Here is an 11,736-nt window from a genome sequence, read left to right as displayed (position 1 = left end):
ACTACTACTATTCCTTTATACTCTCTTTTGGAATTAACAAATGCAGCAATTTAGAAATCAGAAAAAAGGTTTAGCGCTGGGGAACACTTTTTGACAGATAAAAAGTGCATTTTATATACATTTATATAGATCGGACCAAAATTTAGGGACAAATGAGGGGGAAAGAGGGACAGAGGGACATTGCTCCAAATCAGGGACAGTCCCTCGAAATCAGGGACAGTTGGGAGCTATGTGGGACTGATTTTCAAAAGGAATAAACAGCAACCTGCACAATATTTCACAAGAGTTCATTTAAAAAAAAAAATCAACAATGTTTAGAATAATTTAAAAAAATGTAAAACGTCTTCTTAAAGGATACCTAAAAGGCAAAAACCTGACGTTTTTTTTTATTGCTGTCTGTGCCCCTGATAGAGAGATTTACATTCTCTGTGTCATGTTTGCTATTATTACTGAAAGTGAAAGTAAAAGAAAATCACAAAAATTGGGTTGTCGCCAAAACAAGAATAAAGGGGGAAGCATCCAATGGAGACACTAAGACAACCACTTTGGAGTAATTCACTCTAACTTCCTGTTTTGGCTCGGGACAGGCAGTGAAGAGAAATCTCCCTTAGGCTGGATTCACACCTATGCAGTTTTAGTGCTTTTTGCATTTTGCATTTTTCCCCTTCAGTCCATTTAACATGGTTTCCTATGGAACACGTTCTGTAGAGCTGATCTGCAAAATGCAAAAAGCAATAAAAAATGCATAGGTGTAAATCCAGCCTTATTGGACACAGATGGCAAAAAAAAAAGAAGCTGACAGCTGTTATAACCCTCTCTTATGCCGCGTACACACAACCATTTTTTACGACAATAAAAAGGATAATGTGAAAAACAATGTGAAAATTTAGAGCATGTTGGCTATTCGTTCGGCGCATGCGCAGTTCCGGCCAGGCATTTTTTCGATAGGGGGCACTTCTTGACAGAACACCGGCACTATCTTTGTATACAGAGACTGCACACTCAATAATCTCCTGCTATTTGTATGTAAATCACTGTGTAGCACACTAAGATCTCAATCACAGGTGGAACTAACTAGGGGTTGTCACCTGATGTCTTCTTATTTCTGATCCTTTATGATCACATAAATAACTCAGATCCATGGGGGTCACTATTGTCATAGACCAATGACTGCCCATGTGGGGGTCACTATTGTCATAGACCAATGACTGCCCATGTGGGGGTCACTATTGTCATAGACCAATGACTGCCCATGTGGGGGTCACTATTGTCATAGACCAATGACTGCCCATGTTGGGTTACTGCTGTTATAGATCAATGACTGCTCATGTGGGGGTCACTACTGTTATAGATCAATGACTTCCCATGTGGGGGTCACTACTGTTATAGATCAATGACTTCCCATGTGGGGGTCACTACTGTTATAGATCAATGACTGCTCATGTGGGGGTCACTACTGTTATAGATCAATGACTTCCCATGTGGGGGTCACTACTGTTATAGATCAATGACTGCCCATGTTGGGTTACTGCTGTTATAGATCAATGACTGCTCATGTGGGGGTCACTACTGTTATAGATCAATGACTTCCCATGTGGGGGTCACTACTGTTATAGATCAATGACTTCCCATGTGGGGGTCACTACTGTTATAGATCAATGACTGCCCATGTGGGGGTCACTACTGTTATAGATCAATGACTGCTCATGTGGGGGTCACTACTGTTATAGATCAATGACTTCCCATGTGGGGGTCACTACTGTTATAGATCAATGACTTCCCATGTGGGGGTCACTACTGTTATAGATCAATGACTGCTCATGTGGGGGTCACTACTGTTATAGATCAATGACTGCCCATGTGGGGGTCACTACTGTTATAGATCAATGACTGCTCATGTGGGGGTCACTACTGTTATAGATCAATGACTTCCCATGTGGGGGTCACTACTGTTATAGATCAATGACTGCCCATGTTGGGTTACTGCTGTTATAGATCAATGACTGCTCATGTGGGGGTCACTACTGTTATAGATCAATGACTTCCCATGTGGGGGTCACTACTGTTATAGATCAATGACTTCCCATGTGGGGGTCACTACTGTTATAGATCAATGACTGCCCATGTGGGGGTCACTACTGTTATAGATCAATGACTGCTCATGTGGGGGTCACTACTGTTATAGATCAATGACTTCCCATGTGGGGGTCACTACTGTTATAGATCAATGACTTCCCATGTGGGGGTCACTACTGTTATAGATCAATGACTGCTCATGTGGGGGTCACTACTGTTATAGATCAATGACTGCCCATGTGGGGGTCACTACTGTTATAGATCAATGACTGCTCATGTGGGGGTCACTACTGTTATAGATCAATGACTTCCCATGTGGGGGTCACTACTGTTATAGATCAATGACTGCTCATGTGGGGGTCACACTACTGTTATAGATCAATGACTGCTCATGTGGGGGTCACACTACTGTTATAGATCAATGACTGCTCATGTGGGGGTCACTACTGTTATAGATCAATGACTTCCCATGTGGGGGTCACTACTGTTATAGATCAATGACTGCTCATGTGGGGGTCACACTACTGTTATAGATCAATGACTGCTCATGTGGGGGTCACACTACTGTTATAGATCAATGACTGCTCATGTGGGGGTCACACTACTGTTATAGATCAATGACTGCTCATGTGGGGGTCACACTACTGTTATAGATCAATGACTGCTCATGTGGGGGTCACACTACTGTTATAGATCAATGACTTCCCATGTGGGGGTCACACTACTGTTATAGATCAATGACTGCTCATGTGGGGGTCACACTACTGTTATAGATCAATGACTTCCCATGTAGGGGTCACACTACTGTTATAGATCAATGACTGCTCCTGGTACTTGTAGCAGGCATTGTCCTAATCCGGGTACCACAATAGCCCTTCACATCAGCATCCCTCCCTCTGCCATCTGCCCCAACCACGCCAACACGGCCGGGGAGGGGGCGGGGTTTCTCTGACACTCCAACGCGCCGACTCCACAGATGACAGAAGCCGGCTCCTCCCCCTCTTGTCTGTGGTTGGCCGCGTTAGTCCGATGGGCGGAGAGTGGGAGGCGCCGGTGCTTTCGGTGTAGGTGTAGACGGGGGCGGCATCGAAGAGCGGATCCGGGGTGACAGCGTACGGGGACGGCATGGAAGTCACGGCATGGGGTGCCCGGAGATCGGACTGACGCTGCAGTGTGCCCGCACTCCGCTCATCGCTGGGAGTATGGCAGTGTAGTGACCGAGGTGAGATGGGTGGCAGAGGAGAGGGAGGGCAGTGTGCTGTGTGTGATGATCAGGGGGGTCACCTGGCAGGATCAGGCACCCTGTGCTGTCACTTGTCCTACAATAGTCCTACACATAGGAGTCAAGGGGGTTGGTGTCATAGAGGGCACAGGATCCACCACCCTCCAAGGGGACCTCTGTGCCAACTCCATCTATATTATATACACATCCACCCCTTGTTTACCCCTAAATCTGGGGGTCCTGGTGTCCACATGTGGCCCTTTCACACTTATTGTGTGGCCCCTTATTTCTTACATGGTTCACCAGACAAGTGAAAGAAACCTTTTCTTCTTCTGATTGGGTAGAATAGTGACATGTTTTGCTGCATTCTTTTCTTCTATTTATCTTACTATTTTTACTGCTGGCCATCCCATTCATCGTTTTATGTTTCTCTTATATTGGATCTTACATGGAGAAATCTAATGTACTACAAGTCATATCATGGGGGCTGGGAGGGGGGGGGGTATGTCCTCTGTCTTCACACTCTCTGACCAGCTTCTGTAGCATGTCTGTTCAGTCTGACCAGCTTTTGTGAGATCTCTTTTCTTTCTGACCATCTCATGCAGTACGTTTCCTAATCTCTGACCAGCTCTTGTAGCATTTTTGTTGTCTCTGACCATCTCTTGTAGCATGTCTATAGTCTCTGACCATTCCTTGTAGCATGCACCTACTCCCTGACTATATATTATAGCATGCCCCCCAGTCTCTGACCATCTCTTGTAGCGTGCCCCCCAGTCTCTGACCATCTCTTGTAGCGTGCCCCCCAGTCTCTGGCCATCTCTTGTAGCGTGCCCCCCAGTCTCTGGCCATCTCTTGTAGCGTGCCCCCCAGTCTCTGGCCATCTCTTGTAGCGTGCCCCCCAGTCTCTGGCCATCTCTTGTAGCGTGCCCCCCAGTCTCTGGCCATCTCTTGTAGCGTGCCCCCCAGTCTCTGGCCATCTCTTGTAGCGTGCCCCCCAGTCTCCGGCCATCTCTTGTAGCGTGCCCCCCAGTCTCTGGCCATCTCTTGTAGCGTGCCCCCCAGTCTCTGGCCATCTCTTGTAGCGTGCCCCCCAGTCTCTGGCCATCTCTTGCAACATGTTCCCAGCCTCCTACCATCCTCTGAAGCATGTCCCCAGTCTCTGATTATCTCTTGTAGCATATCTGCAGCCTCTTACCATCTATTGTAGCACATGCCTAGTCTCTGACCATCTCCTATTGCATGACTGCAGTTTCTGACCGCCCTCTATAGCATTGCTTTCACTAGTTAATATGTGTGTCCGTTTGTTGATGTCAGGGGGCTGCACTTGAGCCCCCCCTGTATACATCACCAGAACAGAGAGACGTCTCCATCATTCTCACCGAGCCGTACCTTGTGACAGTATACAGCATGCTGCATTGTACTAATATTTCAGCTTCTACAGAAATAAAGGAAAGCATTGTTTGAAGCATGGGAATTCATGTACTTGCATATTGCACACATTGTGCAAGGTTCTATTCTATCTAAAGCAGCAAAATGTTACAGAATTATCATTAACTGTGTACAAAGTGCATAGCACTGTAGTTAAATGTGTGTGTGTGTGTGCGCTGTGTGTTTTGGAAAGCATGAGAATGAGCCCTTTAAGTAAATATAAGTGGTAAAGGTGTGGGATCTGATGTTCAGTCCGTTCCAGGGGAGTGTTCTGGATTGGTCACATGTACTCTGCAAAGTAGATCTCCTATCTTCATATAACTATACCAATAGGAGGACAAGCCTTGGACACATAGAATCATCTGCATTGGCCAGAAGTACATAGACATTTCAGGTGCATTGCAAATGATGGAAATGTCAGAGAGGATGAGATTCGCTTTCTTCACTCATCTTTACCAATAAACAGAGCTCCTCGGGGACAGAGAAGTACATTGTGCAATGGTTATACTCCCGGAGCTGTCAGCTCTTCTATTTCTCCTTGTCACATTTGTGGGTGGAGTCACCTAAACCATATGTGTGCCCCAGGGCCAGGGGACCCAGCATGGTAGAAGAGGACTAGACACTGCAGTCTGCCTTCTGTTTCTTTTCTTTTTTTTTTAAGTGTGCTCACACAGAAACATGTAGAGGCGATGACCACTCCAACATAGAATAAAGATGATCTTCACAACCTTATGTGAGAAGTCATGGAAACTGCGGGACTTACTATTTTTTATTTTTTTATTTATATATATATATATATATATATATATATATATATATATATATATATATATATATATATATATATATATATATATATTTATGTATGCATTCTTGTATTTAACCACCTCCCGCCCGCCATATAGACATATGCCAGTGGGCAGGATGCTCTCTTGTTCTGGGCCAACGTCATATGACATCGCCCAGTCTCGCCGCAAGATTTAAAGTATTACAATGCGAAGAAAACACATGAAAAGCACTCCTTACAAACATCCGTAATATATAAACTAATGTTTGAATAATAAAGTAAAACTTTTTTTTTTATAATAGAAAATAATAAAAAAAAAAAAAATATTTATTAATTTAAAGCGGAGGTTCACCCTAATTTTCAAGTAATTGTTAAACACACGGGCTGAGTGTCTATATTGAAAGTTTGCCTTTAAAAAAAATTTAAATTAATTCCATACCTTGTTTCTCTGAGCTAAACCAGGCACTTCCTGGTTTAGCTCCCTTGGGAGTGGGCGTGTCGCTTTGTCTGCGATCGCCCCAGTGATTCCTGGGAACCCAGCGTGGCGCTGCCCAGGAGACGATGTTCTAGCCCACCACAGGCACTCTCGCATATGTCGTCACAACGGGGCGTGTCCTTTTCAGGACGCCGGCCATTGTGATGGCAACTGTGTAGTGTTGACAGCGCCGCTCGCCGTCAACACTGCACATGCGCGGGATAGGGCGGTAAATGCTGGGACATCAGCATTCACCATATCCCGGAAGGATTTGCTTGTGGGCTTCACAGTGCCCACAAGCAAGATGGACCCGCTCAGGAAAGAATTTTATAAATTACTTTTTACTGCAGAATGACAAGGCGGAGGGCTAGTAAAATCGGACACGCGAGTAAACTATTAATGATATACCAAGCAGCAGATGCACATAAAAAATTAAAAAAAGAAATCCTGCGGAACCCCCGCTTTAATTAATAAAAAAAATATATATATATTATTTATTTACTCACTATAATTTTTAAAGCACATTTACACTTTTGCATCTGTATTTTTACAACAACTACTTTATATTTGTAACGTGCTCCCATTAACATAGTGTAACGTGAAAAAAATATTTAAAGGGTAACCCCCACTTTTTTACGGGGAAAAAATAGCAAATAAAAAAATAATAATATAGCGTATAGAATTGCTATCAGATGTCATTGTAATTGAATGTTATCAAAAATGACTTTTCCTTTTTAATCTGTGGCACTGTAATTTTCTGTAAAATGCAATATGGCTACCTGGAGGTATTCTGTTCACAGATAGTGTATGGAACGCCGCCCCCCCCCCCCCAGAAATGTGTGATTGGCAAACTGATTTTCCCAGAAGTCTGCACTAAGATACAAGTCAGATTTTGGGCATCCCCTGCAATGAAAATGTCATTTTGCTGAAATACTCGTCTAAAGGGCTGCAGACCCTGCAACATTCCTCATTAGAAGCCTGCAAGTGCAGCAGCAGATTAATAATTAGGAAACCACTCCCATACAGACCCACATTGCACAGGGACACAGACAAACAAACCGCTATTTCTTCAGAATAACAAAAGGTAGGACTCTGCAACAAAGTTTGCTAAAATCCTTGCAATGTACAGAGGTCATGCCAAGGAGTTACTCTTTAAAAATTGCTGGTTACTTTTTATAAGTGCTTTTTACTTGCTGAAAAATCTTTACAAGCTTTTCCTGATTTGTAATGTTTTTTTGTGGAATAATGTTTTAACACAATTAACCCCGTCTGAACTGTACGTCTACGTAATCAGCTATAAACTAGATTTGAACACTCTTACCTAAGCAAGGGTTAAAAATGTAGAAACCACGTCCTGCATAGCTTGGTCTGTGTAGGGACAAATAAAACAATGTGAGCCTGTCCAGAAATTCCCAGAATCAGCCATGACACCTTCTCCTTAGAAACATCTAAAAGTTAAGAAATATATATATTTTTTTAATGTATGCTGTGTGAATGGGAACATATAGTGGGGGTTTCTTATATTTGACTGCAGGGGTAGAAATATCTGTTAAACCAGGCCACCTAAATAAGTATATTTAACATGTCCCCAAAGGTGAACTTGGCCTTTAACCCTTTCACTTCCGCGTCCTTTTTTATTTTTTTGGCGATTAAAAAAAAAAAAAAATTAGGCATGAAGATTACATAAAATCCCCCAAACATTATATATTTTCTGAGAGAAGACACCCTAGAGAATAAAATGGTGGCAGTTGCAATTTTTTATGTTGCACGATATTGCCGCCAAGGTCTAGGAAACACAAGATTTCAGATAAAAAAAACAAAAAAAACATTAAAAGTTAATTTTAGGGGGCACAAAAACACAATAAATTACCCAATTTTTGGGTAAAATATAAAAGCAGAGGTTGCATTGAGTAAATAGATACCCAACATATCAATGCTTAAACATATTAGTACCCTATATTTTCCATAGGTGACACTTTAAAAGCCCCCTATAGTTCAGCATTACGAAGGAGGTCTGGTGCTAGAATTATATTGCTCTCACTCCAGCCTGCGCCTCGATTTGTAACGTGGATCACAATTGGCATTTTCAGGTGTAGGTGCCTCACTTCAGGTTCACACTGGGTACGATTTGAGATGCGATTTCACATGTCAAATCGCATCTCAAATCGGCGGCATTTGCCGGCAATTGTCGGCAATGGCACCGTCCTAATCGGTTTGTGACGCTGCATCTGCGGCGCTGCACCGATTTCAAAAAGTAGTTCCTGTACTACTTTTTGCGATTTTGGGCCGCGATTTACATTGAACCCTGCACAGATGATTCTTAAATCGCGGCAAAACCGCAGCCGTGAAATTGCGGTAAAATTATCGCGATTTTGAAATAGCAGCAGTGTGAACCTAGCCTGTGTGTATATGTGGGAGTGGGATTTTATGTGCTTGTGAGAAACTTTTAAATTTTTACAATTAAAATAAATAAATAAAATTCTTAACTTTTATTTCTCCATCACATAGGGGACAACACTGAAGAAATGACACTTTGCTACAATGCAATGTAGTGAGTGTACAGCTTGTATAACACTGTAAATTTGTTACCCCCTCAAAATAACTCAACACACAGCCATTATTGTCTAAACCGCTGTGAGTACACCCCTAAGTGAAAATGTCCAAATTGGGCCCAATTAGTAATTTTCTCTCGCCAGTGTCATGGGACTCATTAGTGTTACAAGGTATCAGGTGTGAATGGGGTCGACCAAAGAAGTTGAGTGCATGTGCTTAGAGTCATATCCAGAGATTGTCTTTGGGAAATAGGCGTATGAGTGCTGCCAGCATTGCTGCAGAGGTTGAAGGGGTAGGGGGGTCAGCCTGTCAGCGCTTAGACCATACGTCCCAGAAGGAAGCCTCTTCTAAATTTGATGTACAAGAAAGCCCGCAAATAGTTTGCTGAAGACCAGCATTCTAAGGACATGGATTACTGGAGCCATGTCCTATGGTCTGATGAGACCAAGATAAACTTATTTGGTTCAGATGGTGTCAAGTGTGTGTGGTGGCAACCAGGTGAGGAGTACAAGGAAAAGTGTGTCTTGCCTACAGTCAAGCATGGTGGTGGGAGCAGGGCCGGTGCTACCTCAAGGCAGCAGCCTAGGGCGCACTTCTGCCTAGGACGCCCGGCTGGGAGCCCCCCCCCCCCCCGGTAGGCTGCATTTGACGGCGAGGCTGCATTTGATGGGTGCGGGCGAGGCTGCATTTGATGGGTGCGGGCGAGGCTGCATTTGATGGGTGCTGGTGAGACTGCATTTGATGGGCACTTCATTAAAAAGGTGGGGTATACATGGGCAGGGCAAAGGGTGTGGAGTCAGGGGTGGGGCCAAGGGGGCAGCAAAATTAGGTTTCGCCTAGGGTGTCAAAATTCCTTGCACCAGCCCTGGGTGGGAGTGTCATGGTCTGGGGCTGCATGAGTGCTACAGTTCATGGAACCATGTGTGCCAACATGTACTGTGACATACTGATGCAGAGCATGATCCCCTGCCTTCAGAAATTGGGCCGCAGGGCAGTATTCCAACATGGTAATGACCCCAAACACACCTCCAAGATGACCACTGCCTTGCTAAAGAAGCTGAGGGTGAAGCTGGATTGGCCAAGCATGTCTCCAGACCTAAATACTATTGAGCATCTGTGGGGCATCCTAAAACGGAAGGTGGAGGAGCGCAAGGTCTCTAACATCCACCAGCTCTGTGATGTCATCATGGAGGAGAGGAAGAGGACTCCAGTGGCAACCTGTGAAGCTCCGGTGAACTCCATGCCCAAAAGGGTTAAGGCAGTGCTGGAAAATAATGGTGGCCACACAAAATATTGATACTTTTTGAGGGGACAGCGAATGTACAGTGTTATACAAGCTGTACACTCACTACTTTACATTGTAGCAAAGTGTCATTTCTTCAGTGTTGTCACATGAAAAGTTATAATAAAATATTTACAGAAATGTGAGGGGGTGTACTCACTTTTGTGAGATACTGCATGTGCATATGACTACAACTAAGGTGCACTGCTTGTTACAATCAGTGGCAAGTGAGCAGGAAAATAATGTTTGGGAGCTCAATGAGGATTTTACATTGAGGTAGAAAAACACAGAAACTATTTAACCACTTCCCGACTGCCTCATGTAGATATACGTCGGCAGAATGGCACGGACAGGCACATCAACGTACCTGTACGTGCCTGCCTAGACGTGGGTCGGGGGTCCGATCGGGACCCCCCCCCCCCGCTACATGCGGCGGTCGGATCCCCTCGGGGAGCGATCCGGGACGACGGCGCGATCGCTCCCTGGAGCTGAAGAACGGGGAGAGCCGTATGTAAACACGGCTTCCCCGTGCTTCACTGTGGCGGCGTATCGATTGAGTGATCCCTTATATAAGGGAGACTCGATCGATGACGTCAGTCCTACAGCCCCACCCCCCCACAGTTGTAAACACACACAAAGTGAACACTAACTCCTACAGCGCCCCCTGTGGTTAACTCCCAAATTGCAACTGTCATTTTCACAATAAACAATGCAATTTAAATGCATTTTTTGCTGTGAAAATTACAGTGGTCCCAAAAATGTGTCAAAATTGTCCGAAGTGTCCGCCATAATGTCGCAGTCACGAAAAAAATCGCTGATCGCCGCCATTAGTAGTAAAAAAAAAAAAATTATTAATAAAAATGCAATAAAACTATCCCCTATTTTGTAAACGCTATAAATTTTGCGCAAACCAATCGATAAACGCTTATTGCGTTTTTTTTCTCCAAAAATAGGTAAACGAATACGTATCGGCCTAAACTGAGGAAAAAAAAACGTTTTTTTTATATATATATTTGGGGGATATTTATTATAGCAACAAGTAAAAAATATTGAATTTTTTTCAAAATTGTCGCTCTATTTTTGTTTATAGCGCAAAAAATAAAAACCGCAGAGGTGATCAAATACCACCAAAAGAAAGCTCTATTTGTGGGAAAAAAAGGACACCAATTTTGTTTGGGAGCCACGTCGCACGACCGCGCAATTGTCAGTTAAAGCGACGCAGTGCAGAATTGTAAAAACCCCTTGGGTCATTTAGCTGCATATTGGTCCGGTCCTTAAGTGGTTAAAGGGGTTGTAAAGGCCCGTGTTTTTTCACCTTAAGGCATCCTATGCATTAAGGTGAAAAACACCTGGCAGTCACCGGCCCCCCCAGCCCCCCCGTTTTACTTAGCTGAGCCCCTTTATCTCCTCGGCGTGTCCTTGCCGTCCTCCTCTCCATGGAGTCCCGGCTTTGATTGGATAGATTGATAGCAGCGCAGCCATTGACTCCCGCTGCTGTCAATCAAATCCAATGACGTGGGCTCAGGGGGGCGGGACCGAGTCATACACTCAGCGTCTATGGATGCCAAATGAATGACTCAGGAGCACGCTTGCAAGGTAACCCCCCTCGGGAGAGCGCTTCTCCTAGGGGGTTATCTAATGCGGGGAGGAGCTGTCGAGGGACCCCAGAAGAGGATGTTCGGGGCCACTCTGTGCAAAACGAGCTGCACAGTGGAGGTAAATATGACATGTTTGTTGTAAAAAATAAATAAAAAACAGAGCTTTAGTATCACTTTAATGAAAAACAGATTATTTTGCCATTAAGTAGTGGATGTATGTGGATTATTTTTGGAGAATAAGAATGTCATTTAGTGTCACAAGGCTCATGTACTTAGTTGCTTCCTCCACAGCAGTCTGTCTGCTTGGACTCTATG

General features: G+C 44.1%; 1 protein-coding gene across 1 annotated transcript in view; it reads left to right on the top strand.

Moving 5' to 3' along the window:
* Positions 1-3,128: 3,128 nt before the first annotated feature.
* Positions 3,129-11,736, top strand: part of MGAT4A (alpha-1,3-mannosyl-glycoprotein 4-beta-N-acetylglucosaminyltransferase A) — a 134,461-nt gene continuing 125,853 nt past the window's right edge. The window contains exon 1 of the mRNA XM_040336338.1: positions 3,129-3,298. The gene's annotated coding sequence lies outside the window, so the exon portion shown is untranslated. The remainder of the gene's footprint in view (positions 3,299-11,736) is intronic.

The sequence above is a fragment of the Rana temporaria genome, chromosome 2 (assembly GCF_905171775.1).
Source record: "Rana temporaria chromosome 2, aRanTem1.1, whole genome shotgun sequence".
Classification (NCBI taxonomy): Eukaryota; Metazoa; Chordata; class Amphibia; order Anura; family Ranidae; genus Rana; species Rana temporaria.
Note: the sequence above shows the minus strand (reverse complement) of the source record. Positions and strands in the feature narration are given on the sequence as shown.